The following is a 14,030-nucleotide window of genomic DNA, read 5'->3' as shown; positions in this document are numbered from 1 at the left end:
GCTTGCAATCCCGGCCCCACTGGCGTTCCAACCCCAAACCCATCAGGTTGCAAACCCAGACCCATTTCGGCAGCGATCCCCGACCCCTCGCGGCCGCAGCCCCATGCCCACATGCGCTGCGCTCCCGTCCCGCGGGGGCTGCGTGCTCCTCCTGCAGCAAAGCCCTCGAGCCCTCCCAGCGGCCCCGGCCGGCATCACGTCCCCACCTCCCCACCGCCCCAAAACCCCCCCCAGGTTGTTCAACCCCTTCATCGCAGGCCTCGTCCTCCCACGGGAGTGGATTCTCCGCTGTCTACTATTGGGGTTGAGCTGCCACGGCTGGTTGAAAACCTCCCGGGACGTTACGGAGGAGGGAGGATAGCAGGAGAAGGGCTCAGCCCCGTGCCCAGCGAGGGACCAGGGGAGGTGTGGGGTCGCATCCTGCTCACTGTCAGCTGGGAAGGGAAAGCCGAAGCTCGGCCCGGCCGTCCCCGCCGGCTGCCCAGCCCGGACCCCCCTGCGCGCGGCCCGCAGCCCACAGGAAATTCCTGGGAGTGTTTGGCCACTCGAGCAGCGCAGCCTATTTTTAGGGACGTCTAAAATCTGAGCCGGCTATTTTTAGAGCGGCTTCTTTGTAAACACCTTGAGACTTCCTCTCGGGTGAGCTTTTTTTTTTTTTTCGGAGCCCGGCGCGTTCGATCCGCTCGAGCCCTCCTTCCCCCAGGTGCCTCCTGCCCAGCCCCAAAAGCCCCAAATCCTCCTGGGCAAGGCCGCTGGCATCCCCCCAGCTCTTCCCTCTGCCTGCAGGGAGCGGGCTCCCCCCTGCTTTGCCTCCTGCTGAAGCTCAGGAGCTCCCCGAGGCTGCTCTGCTTCATTTTTTAATGCTCTGATAGCAGCTTTGGCGGGGCACAGTGGGGCCATAGGGGGGTCCGTGGGGTCTCGGACCTATGGGGCTGCCTGTTCCAGCTGGGCACATCCCTGCTAACACCACCCCGCATCGCTCTGCCAAGCCCAGCAGCCAAGGTGCCTTTTGGCACGGGAGAAATCCTCGTGGAACAGCACAATCCTGGCCAGCAACGACAACGTCCCCATCAGCAGCCGACCTCCGAGCTCTAAATCAACCCCAAACCATCCAATTTTCCAGAAATTGATAAAACCGCGGGGCCAGGCACCACCAGCAGCAACAAACCCTGCGGCCTCGGCGCATCGCAGCCAGCGCTCGCGGGTTCACCAGCCTGCGTGTAACCACAGCCTGTTTTATTTCAAATGCAATCAAATATTAATTACGGAGGGGAGGGCGGAGGCTGGGGGGTTAATCACCAAGAATTAAGCTCCCGGGCGGGTGTCACCAGCCAGTTGGGAGGCGAAAATCGCTGCCTTTGCGTGGGAACCCTGCAGGTCCTGCAAGCCTCATCTTGGGGCAAAATGCCCTGCTTTGGGTAAAAACGGAGGGTTTCAGACCGTTTCGGGAGCGGGGCTTGTTGCTCAGGGCTTCCAAAGCCGTGCTGAAGAGGAGGGAGCCCTGCGTCAAGAGAGGCGATATTCTTGCCACCCCCGCGAGATGTGCCAAAATTAAAAAGAAATGGAAGAGGCGCGAGGTGCCCCTCCCCGCTTACAGCCTGTCCTCAGCTCCGCAAATAAACCGGGAACTCTCGAAAGAAAAGCAAAACCGGAGCAAAGCGACCCAAAAGCAAGCTGCGCGAATTCTCGGTGCCTCCCCGCCTCGAGAGTCCCAGTTTGCAAGGAACTGGTGGGAACTGGGAACCCTGCACCTCTGCTCTGCCCGGGGCGGGTCCCACTAGAGGGAGCTGGGACACAGCGAGAGCAACCGGCTTTGGGGACAGTCCCCTGCCCCGGGGAGCACCCCCAAACCTCCACCTGCAGAGCTTTATTAACTCTTTATTTCTCCCAAAAATATTGAAAAAAATAAAATAAAAGAGGTTCAGAAACGTGCTTCCAGCCAACTCAGAGCCCTGCACCAAAGGGCATCTCCCCGGCGCGCTCAGTTTGCTCGCGCAGCTCCGAGGGGGCCAAAGGCACTCGATGCACGCTGGCAGCCCCCGTGCCAGCAAAACAACCCCAAATCTGCACCTCCAGGCGCCAAATTTGTTTCCACCAGGGGATTTCAACCACCCAACCCTAATTTTTGAATAATGTTTCTGTCCCCGTCCGGATGCCGACCCCTCGCTGCGTTCTCCGCCAAGCGCTCCTCTCCGCCGGCAGTTTCTCAGGCTAACCCGAAGGCCAGAGGAGGTTTTTTTTTGGTTTTATTTTTCTGGAGGAAAGTTTAAAGTTAATTAAATGAGCCGTTTATGGGGCTGGCGGTTTGCAGTGATGTGGCTGACGTGAAAACCTAAATAGCTCACGATGCTGCCATGAGGTCCGATCCCGTATTTCCTCCATCGCCCCGTTTCTGGCAGGAAAAGCGCTCGGAAAAATCCCGTTACCTCCTCTTGGGATGCCCGGAACCAGAAAGTTTCATTGGGCTTTGTGGAGCCTTCGAGGTGAGCCCTGCAACCAGCCCAGCCCTCCGCTGGCCCTTCTCCTCGGGATGGGGTTTCCCGGAGGCAGCAACGGGGCAGCGGCGTGGGGCTTCATGGGGAGCACGAGGGGCCGCGTGTTTTGCTGCGAAAAGCTGCAGAATTGGGGCAGGAAGGTGGTGGCCAGCATCATACACGGCCCTACTCCCCATCCGGGGGCTGCCTTCGCTCCCCGAGGCGGCCGCTCGCCTTTCTCCCACGGGTAAGAAACATCCCAGGCGCTTTTGCGGAGCGAAACTTCTTGAAAGGAAACCGGGAGCATAAATCAGGAGCCCCGATTCGGCTCAGCCTGGGTTACTAATAATACCCCCGTGTTTATTCGCAAGCCCTCGGGCTGGAGATGTTTGCTTTTGCCTCTCGGCCGTGGTTTTTCCCAGGCTCCCGGGAGCGGTGCTTTTTTGTGCGGAGATGCTCCGCGGCCGGCAGCGGGGGCCGGGAGGAGGAGGAGGAGGAGGAGGAGGAGGAAGAGGAGGAGGAGGAGGAGCAGCGTGGCTTCGGCCCCTTCACCAGCAAATGGATGCGCTGCGAGGTCAGCTGCCGAAATCCCACTGAGCAGCCCGAGCCCGCATCCTGTCCCCTTTTCCCAGGCAGAGCCCTGGTTAAAAATCTCCACCGCTTCTTCTTTTCCCAGCTCAGCTCCAACCACGCGGCTCTTCCCTTCGCCTCCCAAGCCCCGCGGCCCTCCAGGAGGCTCGTGCCCGGGCTCGGCGTCCCCTTTACCAGAAAGAAGGGATTGCAGTTGTCGGCGGTAGGCGGAAAAAGCGCCGCTTTCCCGGCAAGGCCCATGTGATCCCCGGCCATAAATCGCGGGGAAGGAGCTCGCATTAATGAGGGAGGCCGGAGGGGCTGGCTTAGCTGCTCTTTCCCTTCTTTGACTGCTGGACTACGGTGATTCATCCCAGGAGGACACGGCCCGGCCGTCATTTTTCTTTTTAAGTGTGAGAAAAAGCCAGAATTTAAAAAATAAAATAATAATAATAAAAAAAAGGAGATGGAGCAATTTTGCCGGGATGAGAGGAAGGGCGCTGAGCACCCCGCGCCACCCCGGTGAGCCGGGATGGGGCCGGGGAGAAGGAGGGAGGCTCATTTCCCGAAGGAACAAAAACTCATCAGGCAAACACGCGGCGGGGCAGCAGGGCTTTTCCCACGTGGTTTTAATTGAAATCAGGGCCTGCCTTGCTGGGAAGGGACGCGAGGGGTTCTCCTGCCCCTCTCCAAAACTCGGCGCATCCCGGGGCATCCTCCTGTGCCGTACCCACACCAGGACCGCTGCTCCATCCCCAAATCCAGGCTCCATCCCAAATCCAGGCTCCATCCCATACCATCCTCCCAGCCACTCCGCGATGCTCGTCCCTTTTTATATCCCCGGCATTTCTCCCCACCACGCCGAGCCCCCGCAAAACTCCCTGCACGCCAGCCCCCTCGGCGCGGCCGGGGCCGGAGGGGCGCCCAGAGGGTTAAGCGTGCCGCAGGGGGCGAGGGCTGCCGGGCCCTAGAGCGCCTTTCACCAAATATGGAAGGTTTTTGCCTCAAGTTTTAGTCACGCAGGCCAGAGCCCAAGAGCGCTGCTTTCCAGATGCTTAGGTCAGACTGCAACAACACGGCCCCGCTCCCCCCCTGCCGCCTCCGGCCCCGAACGGCGCCCGGCCGGGCTCCCTCGGCCCCGACCCGCCAGACAAGGGGCAGCTCCGGTGTTGACCCCCCCTAAAATTCATCGCTGAGCCCTGCCTCGGCTCCTGGGTTGGTGCAGGGACCCGGCACAGCACCCTGCATCCCCGGTACCCCGTGAGCATCCTCCTCTGCCCCGTGCAATGGGATGCGTCTCACCCCGGTGCCACCCCCCCCCGGAGCAGCGCTGGGTGCTGGTCCTGTCCCTTCCTGCTGGCACACGTGGGTAAAACACGGCCTGGGTGCGTGCTGGCATGGGGCAGGGTGCCTGGGGAGGAGGGTGCGAGGAAACCTGGGGGTCCCAGGAGGGTCCCAGCCTGGTACCCAGGAGCTGATGGGCACCAGGAGTTACCCAGGAGCAGCCAGGAGCTGATGGACACCCAAGAACCAAGAGGCACGCAGGAGGAAAGGGGCACCAGGAGTCCATGGGCACCCAGGGGCTGCTGATGGGCACCCAAAATCCAAAAGACATCCAGGAGTCCATGGGGACCTAGCAGACCAGGGGCACCAGGAGCCAGCAGCGACCAGGGAGCTGATAGACACCCAGGAGCTGGTGGGTAACTAAGAGCTGCTGGGCACCCAGGAGCTAACAGGCACCCCGGAATCCATGGGCACCCAGAAGCTGATGGGCACCCAAGGGCCACCAGGAGCTGATGGGACTCAGGAGCTGATGGACACCCAGGAGCCACCAGGTGTCCATGGACACCCAAGAGCTGATGGACACCCAAGAGTCACCAGGAGCTGATGGACACCCAGGAACCAAGAGACACCAGGAGTCCAGGGGCACCCAGGAGCTGATGGGCACCCAAGGGCCACCAGGAGCTAATGGGCACCCAGAAGCTGATGGGCACCCAGAAGCTGATGGGTACCCAGGAGCCACCAGGACCTGATGGGCACCCTGGAGCTGATGGGCGCCCAAGAGCCACCAGGTGTCCAGGGACACCCAGGAGCTGATGGGCACCCAGGAGCTGATGGGCACCCAGGAGCCACCAGGACCTGATGGGCACTAAGGAGCTGATGGGCACCCAGAAGCCACCAGGACCTGACGGACACCCCGAAGTCCCGAAGCAGTCCTTGCCCTGCCCCTACCCTAGCCTCACACATGTCCTCCTGCCCTGACCATGCCCCCACAGCCACCAGGAGAAGCCCTCAGCTGAACCCCTCCTGCCACCACCCCCAGCACCACCCGCACCCCGCGGCCACCCCGAGCCCCTCAGCCCCCCAGACCACAACAGGTCCCCTGGCACAGCACGGCCACGGCGGGGAGATGGTGCTGGGGGGTTGGTGGAGGAGGAATTTGGGGGGGAGCACGGGACCGCCCACAGCACGCGCCGCGTCACGGCGGGGCGAGAGGTGACGCCTTCCCCGGCGTGTCATTGTCACATCATGGGGGGGGGGGGGAGGGGGGTGAGATAAGGGTGCTGAGGCATCTACTGACCTGCGGCGGGCGCGGGCGGCCGGGGGGCGGCCCCCGTCTCTGGTCCCCGAGGCTCTGAGCCATCTACATCCCATCGCAGCGGGGCTTTGGGGCAACCGAAAAGCGAGAGCGAAAAGCACCGCCGCGTCCCCCCCGTGCGCGGCACCGGCTCCTGCTGCGCGCGGTCCCCGATCGATAGCGACAGGATCGCAGCCGGGGGGTCAGGATGAAACCCGTTAAAAAAAAAAAAAAAGGAAAAAAAAAAGCAAGGAGAAAGATGCCAAATCAGGGCAGGCCGGCGAGTCTCCTGCTATCCCGGCTAAAAAAAGCAGGAAACCATATCCCGGGCCGGGAGATGCCAATCTTCCCATGCAAACAACTCCCTGCTTGTTTTCTTTGGAGAGTACCAGCGGGCCGGGGAACGTGCGGTCACAAATAGCAACCCCGCGGCCCTGCCAGGGAAATATTAACCAGTCCTGCTCGAGCCACGCTGCTGGGCTGTCCCCCCGTCCGTCCCACCGCTGTCCCCTCACTGGTCCAGCTGCCAGTCTCCTGCTGGTCCCACGGCTCCTCCAGAAGGGACCCGATGGGTGATGCCACCACGCAGCACCGTGGATGTCCCTTCCCCAGCGCATCCCTGCCCCGATGCCAAGTCCTTGTGGGGTTCCCTGGTGGCTCGGATGTCAGCGGTGGGGTGACCGGTAGCATCGAGGCACCCCTGTTCCCAAAAAGGGACGAGCACTGGGGTGCAGGGGCTGAGGGACGTGGCAGGATGAGCGGTCTCCCCAGCCTGATGCCCTCATCGGCACCCCCAGCCCTAAAATTGTAGGGATTCAACTTAAAATGAATATGGGTATCGGTGTAAGACTTCTGGGGGGACGCAGCTTGGCGTTAGCACTGGTCCTGACCACAGCCACGGGGCGACTGGTCCCAGTAGCTGGTGCAGGCAGGGACTGGGAGGCTGGGCAGGACCCCGAAGGTGAGCAGCTCTGCACCCTCTCCTCCAGCACCGAGGCGCGAGCCGCTGGAATATTTTTACCCAGATGCTGATTTTCGCTCTCCCTCCGATTGGCCGGGCCGCGGTTCCCAAAGACCCAAAAGCAAACACGCTATTTATAGAGAGAGTTCATTTACTGGAGCCTTTCCCTTTGAAATTCCTCACCCATCCTCGCCATGGAAACCAAGAGAGCCCGGAGAAACAGCCCCACCGGGACCAAACATCGGAGCTTTAAAAAGAGCCGGGCTGGGGGGAGCAGGGGTGGAAGCGACCCGTGTTCTTCTCTGGACATGTCCTGGCCTGGAAAGAGCATGGTGGAAATCACAGCTCCTGTGGGTCTGGCTCTGCACGCCAGGCTTGGTGCCTTCAGCTTCTGCTGTCGGGGAAGGTGGAGCGTGGATGCCCTGCAAAGCGTGCCCGTGGGGCATGGAGGAGCTGGGAGTGGTGGGACGGGGTAAGGGAGGGAGGTGGGGGGGTGGGGGGGTGGAGGTGGGGGAGATGGGGGGAGGTGGGTGGATGGATGGATGGACGGATGGAGATGGATAAGGATGGAGATGAGTGGAGATGGATGGATGGATGGATGGATGGATGGATGGATGGATGGATGGATGGATGGAGATGGATGGGGATGGATGGAGATGGATGGAGATGGGTGGATGGGTAAGGATGGATGGATGGAGATGAATTGATGGATGGATGAGTGGAGAAGGAAATGGAGATGGATGGGTGGATGGAGATGGATAAGGATGGAGATGGGTGGAGAGGGATGGATGGATGGATAAGAAATGGATGGAAGGATGGGTGGATGGATGGATGTAGGGATGGATGGATGGATGGATGGATGGATGGATGGAGATGGATAAGGATGAAGATGGGTGAAGATGGATGGATGGATGGAGATGGATGGCTAGTGTAGATGGAGATGAATGGATGGATGGATGGATGCATGGATAAGGATGGAGATGGATGGAGATGGATGGATTGGTGGATGGAAATGGATGGATGGATGGAGATGGATGGATTGGTGGATGGAAATGGATGGATGGATGGAGATGGGTGGAGATGGATGGAGATGGATGGATGGATGGATGGGAATGGATGGAATGGATGAATAAGGATGGAGATGGCTGGAGATGGATGGATGGGGGGATGGGGATGGGGATGGGGATGGGGATGGATGGATGGATGGATGGAGATGGGTGGAGATGGATGGATGGATGGATAAGAATGGAGATGGAGATATATGGATGGGTGGATGGATGGATGGACGGATGGATGAATGGAGATGGATGCACAGAGACGTATGTACAGATGGAGATAAGTGGATGGAGATGAATGGATGGATGGAGATGGACAGATGGATGAATGACATGCATGGAGACAGGTGGATGGAGACTGATGGAGATGGCTAGGTGGGGGGGTGGAAGAAAGGAAGGAAGGAAGGATGAAAGGATGGAAGGAAGGACGGAAGGAAGGACGGAACGACGGAAGGACGGAAGGACGGAAGGACGGAAGGACTGAAGGAAGGACGGAAGGATGGAAGGGCGAAGCATGGAAGGACTGAAGGAAGGATGGAAGGACGGAAGGAAGGAACGAAGGAAGGAACGAAGGAAGGAACGAAGGAAGGAAGGAACCTTCCATCGCACCTTGTGCAATGACACCACTTTCTCCACCCACAGACCGAGCTGGGGAACAAACCAGAAACCCCCTCTTGCACCTGAATTTAGGAGAAGTCCCTGACTGGACTCCAAGGTTGGCGCTGCACCGGTGCCGTTGGGACTGGCCAGGTGCTGCGTATGGTGGTGGGGCTGTGCTGGGCAGGTGGTGGGGCTTGAGGAGGACGAGGAGCCGGGGGAGGATGAGGAGCTCAGGGAGGATGGGGCTTGGGGCAGATGTTGGGTCTTGAAAATGAGCAGAGGCCCAGGCACATCACCTCTCTGCTCCCTCAGTCACGGGAAACCACCCAAGAGCCACGGGAGCTCACAGAACGCTTTGGCTGCACGCGGTTTTGCATGGAAAAGCCCAGGCACGGCTCTTTGTATACACACGCAGGCAGGGTGCCCAGAAATGCAGAGCGTGCACGGCCACGGTACAGCCCTGTGTCCCCCCGTGCACCTCTGCGTGTGCAAGCCCGCACCGTGAAACCTCCCTGTGCACCCCGGCACGTGCAAACCAGTGCAGCTGTCCTTGTGCACCCTTGCACACACACCTTAGCACCAGGAGTCTTCCTTTGCACAGACACACGAGCACACCAGCACCAGGAATTTCTCCATATGGGGATTCACATGGGCAGCAGGGCAGGGGATGTCCCCGTGCACCCCTGCAGGTGCACCCCAGCACCAGGGAAGTCCCCGTGCACCCTTGCACATGGACGCCAGCACTACAGATCTGCCTGTGCACGTGCACCCCAGCACCAGGGATGTCCCTGTGCACACCTGCACGTGCAAACCAGGACCAGAGACCTCCCCGTGCACCCTTGCACGTGCAAACCAGCACCACAAACCTCACCATAAACTGTTGCACAGGCAAATCAGCACACCTGATCTCCCCGTGCACCCTTGCATGTGCACCCCAGCACTACGGATCTCCCTGTGCAGGGATGCACGTACCAGCACCAGGGATGTCCCTGTCCCTGATGCTCATGGACAGCACGTCTGGGGATGTCCTTTAGCACCCCTGCATCTCCCCATGCACCCCAGCACGTGCAAACCAGCACCGCGAATCTCCCCGTGCACCCTTGCATGTGCAAACCAGCACAGCAAACCTCCCTGTGCACCCCTCCCTGTGCACCCCAGCACCAAGGATGCCCCCATCCCCGTGCCCCCCAGCACCGGGGGACGTCCCTGTGCCTCCCTACACGTGTCCCCCAGCAACGGCACGGGGCCGGGGGCTGCTCGGCGGGGCTGGAAGCGGAGCCCCCGCCTGGCCCAGCCTCCCACCCTCGCTGCAGAATCGGGGCTTCGTGCCAGGAGCCTGACCTTTGGGTGCGCGGCCACGGGCCAAGGCCAGCCCCCAGCACGGGGCCCAGCCCGGCGCTAACCCTCTCGCTCCGGGGCCGGATCCTGGCCCCTGCATCCATCAGGCACAAGGGGTGGCTGCGACCCAGCCCGAGAGCCACCCATCACCCTTCAGAGCTCTTTTCCTAATTAATTACAGGCTTTAATTACAGGGAGCGCAGGCACTGGTGAGCTGCAGATGGTGGGGTGCAAATAGGGTGGGAGTGATGGGTCTGCGCTGTGCACGGGGGACAAGGGACAACGAGGAGGGGGTGACACCAGACTTGCTCTCTGGTCTCTGGGTCAGCACATCCCAAACCCCAAAATGCACGTCCCCAAAGCCCCCAGACCCCACAGGTCCCTCTATGCTGATGTCCCCAAAGGGTGACAAGCCACCCTTCCCGAGCTGGTGCCCCTACAGGCTGTGCCTGCTGGCGCAGGCACAAACCAACCACAGCAATCCCAAAATACAGCTCCCTTCGCCATCCCAAAACCACATGGCCACGGGAATATCGGCTACGGGGGTAAAAATAGTCTGAAGCTCTCTGCCTCCTCGTTAGGGATGCTTCGTTAGGGCTCGCCGGCGGGGAATATGGGGCTCCATCCTATAAGCCATGAGGTGGGATGCCAGGGGGCTGCACGGCCCCACGTCAGCCCTTCCCGTGCCTCAGTTTCCCCTGGAAAAGAGCCAGGATAAGATTCAGGCGAGCCCTTGGCGCTGGGGAGAGGAAAGCAGAGATTCACCCGCCCCCCCCTCCCCACCCCGGCCATTTAATTATAGATTTCCAGAAACGCCAAAACCCGAGAAAACTCCCAGCCGTGGCCCAAAACCTGGTTTCTATGGAGATCGGCGAGGAGGGAGGCGGGGGAAAGGGAGAAGGGGGACGAACGGGTGCCCGGTGCCGAACTCCAGGGAGGAAACGTTACCGGTGGGACAACGTCAAGAGGACTTTTTGTGCCTTTTGCTGCAAATCCCTGCTTGTTTTTCCCCAGGACCACCTTCACGCCTCGCCCCTGCACTCAGGAAAAAAGCAAAAAGCCCCCGATGGGACAGAGCCGTCCCCAGAGGGGGACAAACTCGTGGCTGCTGCATGGGACGAGGATGTTCCCGAGGGTGTAACAAGGCCAAAGGATGCTCCAATCCCCCCAGCCCGCCGAAACCCCAATGCAACCACCATGCTTCCCCCTCCGCCAGCCCCAAATCTGCTCCCTGTCCACTTTTGGGGGAAGAAATCAGCATTTTTGGCTCCCTCCATCCCGTCCCCGGTGGGGAGCAGCAGGTGGGGAAGGCAGCGGCCGGGCCGCTCCGGGGCCACGTTCCCATGACTTGTCCGATCCTGCAAGGTGCTATATTTATGTCAATATTTTCCTCTTTAATCCGACGGCTGCTAAGTCAACAAACAGAGCGTAGCAGCAAACATACCTAATTTTCCACCCCCCCGGGGCGCTGCACACGCGTGTGCATGGGTGTGCGCACACGTGTGCCACCCGTCCCGGCGGCTCACGGGACGCCGCCGGGCTTGGCAGAGCCAGAAAAACTCCTTTTTCTTTTCCTTTTGACGCATTTCTTTTTTTTCTTTCTCCCTTGAAAGTAGCATTTCTTCCCGCAGCCTCCACGCTGCGAAAGGGTTTTGCTGCGGGACGCACGGCACAGGGGGGATAAAAGCCTCGTGCCCATGTTTCGAGCGCGGCCGGAGGAGCTCTTCGGCACCAGGGACGCCTTGGCCGGCTCCGGCCCCACGGAGAAACGCTGGAAGGCTCCCAGGACAAACAGTCCTGCTGCCGAGGGAGAACAGCACGTTACAGCCACCCGCCGGCACACGCAGCCCGGGAAAAAGCCGGCACAGCGGCGCTGCCCCGCTCCGAATCACCGGTGCAGCAAGGAGCCGGGGGGGCTCTTTGGGTAAAGGTTGGGTTTTGCCGCGCTGCGAGCAGCCGGAGGGATTTGGTCCGTGTTTTGCTTGGGATTTTTTGGATGTCTGTGCCCTTTCCTTGCCCCGTGTATGACAAATAAGTTGGGGGAAAATTAAAAAAACAGCTCTGGTAGTGTTGGGAATGGTTGGGCACGCGGTGTGCTGAGCCTGCAGCCCTGCCGAAGGCGCTCGAGGGGGATCCTGGATGGTGAGCATCAAACCCAGCGTGGATTAAAGTGGGTGCTGAGCCCACGGCGAGGCTGGGAGCGCAGGGGTGGATTTATCCTGTGCCTCTGGCCACCTGGGGACCTCGCTGTCTCCGCACGGTGCCAGCATCCTCACCTCCACCGGGCACCGTGGGGAGCACTCGCCCATCCAGACCTCAACGGGAGGAGAGCGTTAGGTTCGTTAACTGCAAGTCCTAATGAACCAGGAGCAGGCAGGGCTGCAAACCGGGAGGATATCTCAGGGGAATAACGCTGCAGGACTGCCGGATCCCGCTGTTACTCCCTGGAGATGGATGCCGGGACGGACAGATGGCACGACGCACTGCCGAGCGCTTCGGATGCCCCAAAGTCCCTGTGGAGCCGACAATGTCATCGAGCAGAGGATCAGCCTCATGGCGCTGCTGCAAGCCAGAGCCCAGGCGGGGGAAAATAAATAAAAAATAAAGATAATTTCTTCTCCGAAGGTCCAGGAACGTGTAAATCTCCGCTCGGTCCCAGGTTATATCCGGCCTTTGGTGCTCTGCCCTGTAATGAGAGCAACTCGGTCCCCCTCGCCTCCCCCCGGCCACAGCTGGTGCCATCTGAAGTAAAACATCCCAGCTCCGCTCTCCAATAAATCAAAGGGGAAATAAAATACGGGTTTAAGTTCTCTTATGGCTGCGGCACAAAGAAAGCCGAAGGCAGGAGAGAGATTCAAAGATACAGCTGCAGCCTTGCCCTTAAAAGGAGAAATTCGCCCCCTTGGTGCCGAGTCCGGCGGGTTCAGGCAAGGTGAGGAGCATCCACAGGGGGGTCCGGCCCCTCCGTGTCCCACGTCCTCGAGGTGATGCTGAGCCAAACTGGGCTCCCAGCTGCTCGGGGCTGGTGCTGGAGTTGGTAGGCTGGGGGAAAATCCACCTAAAATGAGCCCAAAATCGGTTCGGATGCTCCTGACCAGCTGCGCCGGGAACTGCCACGCTTGATGCTTTTTTTTTTTTTGACGCCTTTTGGGGCACTTTTCGCCCCAAGATCTCCAAGTCCCTCGCAAACCATTAATCGCTCCCCTGGGAGGCAGACCCTCGCCCCACCAGGCGCTTGCTCCGTATCAGCGTTGGCCAAAAACGGGGCAAAATTTTACCCCAAACCCCTTTCTGGGGATGCTCTTCCTGCATCTCCCCGAAGCTCCTTGCTCTTGGACGGCTGCAGCGGTGACGGACAAGGGGGATGTGCAGGAGGAAGACGAAGCAGTCGGGGTGCTGGGATCCCCTTTTTGCCCCCGGCGTGGATTTTATCCCAGGATTTTGCCCCCTTCCAGCTCCTCTTCCCTCCAAACGGCGCCGGAGGCGTCGACCGACTCCGCACCAAAATGTTTTTGTGCAAACGAGCGTGCAAAAAAGAGGGCGCCTTGCAGCTGCGAGCCGGCAGAGCTGCTATTTCGGCAGCCTGGGGCTGGGAAAATAACCCAGCCTGCAACCACCCGCACCCATCTGCGGGGCTGGGAGGTGACGCGGCACCCAGCACCCACCCAGACACCGGGACTGGATTTTCTCCTCTTGTTTCCAACTGCTGGAGAAGGAGGCAGGGGGATGGTGAGGGCAGAGCCCCCCCCATCCCATTGCACGGAAAAGGGTGGATCATGCAGAAAATGGGTGCTGATAAAGGGCCGGGAGTTATCGCCCACCCTCGCCCTGGGGCATGGATCAAAGCCGGCGCTGCAGCTCCATCCCAGTGCGGGGCTGTGGCACGGACGGGTCTGTGGGACAGCAGCGGGATCGGCAAATCCTACATCCCCTGGTGTCCCCCCCTGCTTGGGAGGATGCGGGGAGCCCTCCAACCCCGGCAACACGGGAATGGAGCATCCTGTCTGGCACTTTGCCATCCCGAGGCCAAACCATCCCCTTGGGATTTGCTGAGAAGACACCGGGGAGATGCCGTGGCCAAGATGCTTCATCACAGCAACGGGGGCAAGTCCCCAACCCCTTATCACAGCCCTTATCGCAGTGCCACCAAGATCCACAGGACATTGGGCCAACACGGGCGCTTGGAGAGGGGATTCAGCCCCAACAAAACCCAGTGAGACCCCAAAACATTCAATTCGGAGCTGCTCGGGGATGAGGATGGGCAAAACACCCGAATTTTGTGCATGCACATGCACCATGGATAAATATCCCCGCTCCACATCTCAGCCCGGCCAGGAAGGGTTATGCTGCCCAGGCACTTCTCATTTGGCTTCCAGAGGCTTTGCAGGGGACTCTCACAATCCCGGCCTCCTGGCCACCATAAATCGCCACCGAAATGGGATTCGGCCCCCATG

The 14,030-nt window shown here is 60.2% G+C and overlaps 1 protein-coding gene across 1 annotated transcript in view; it reads right to left on the bottom strand.

Moving 5' to 3' along the window:
• ARHGEF17 (Rho guanine nucleotide exchange factor 17) overlaps window positions 1-14,030 on the bottom strand; it is a 37,318-nt gene that overhangs the window by 19,418 nt on the left and 3,870 nt on the right.

This window comes from Anser cygnoides, chromosome 1 (genome assembly GCF_040182565.1).
Source record: "Anser cygnoides isolate HZ-2024a breed goose chromosome 1, Taihu_goose_T2T_genome, whole genome shotgun sequence".
Taxonomy (NCBI): Eukaryota; Metazoa; Chordata; class Aves; order Anseriformes; family Anatidae; genus Anser; species Anser cygnoides.
Note: the sequence above shows the minus strand (reverse complement) of the source record. Positions and strands in the feature narration are given on the sequence as shown.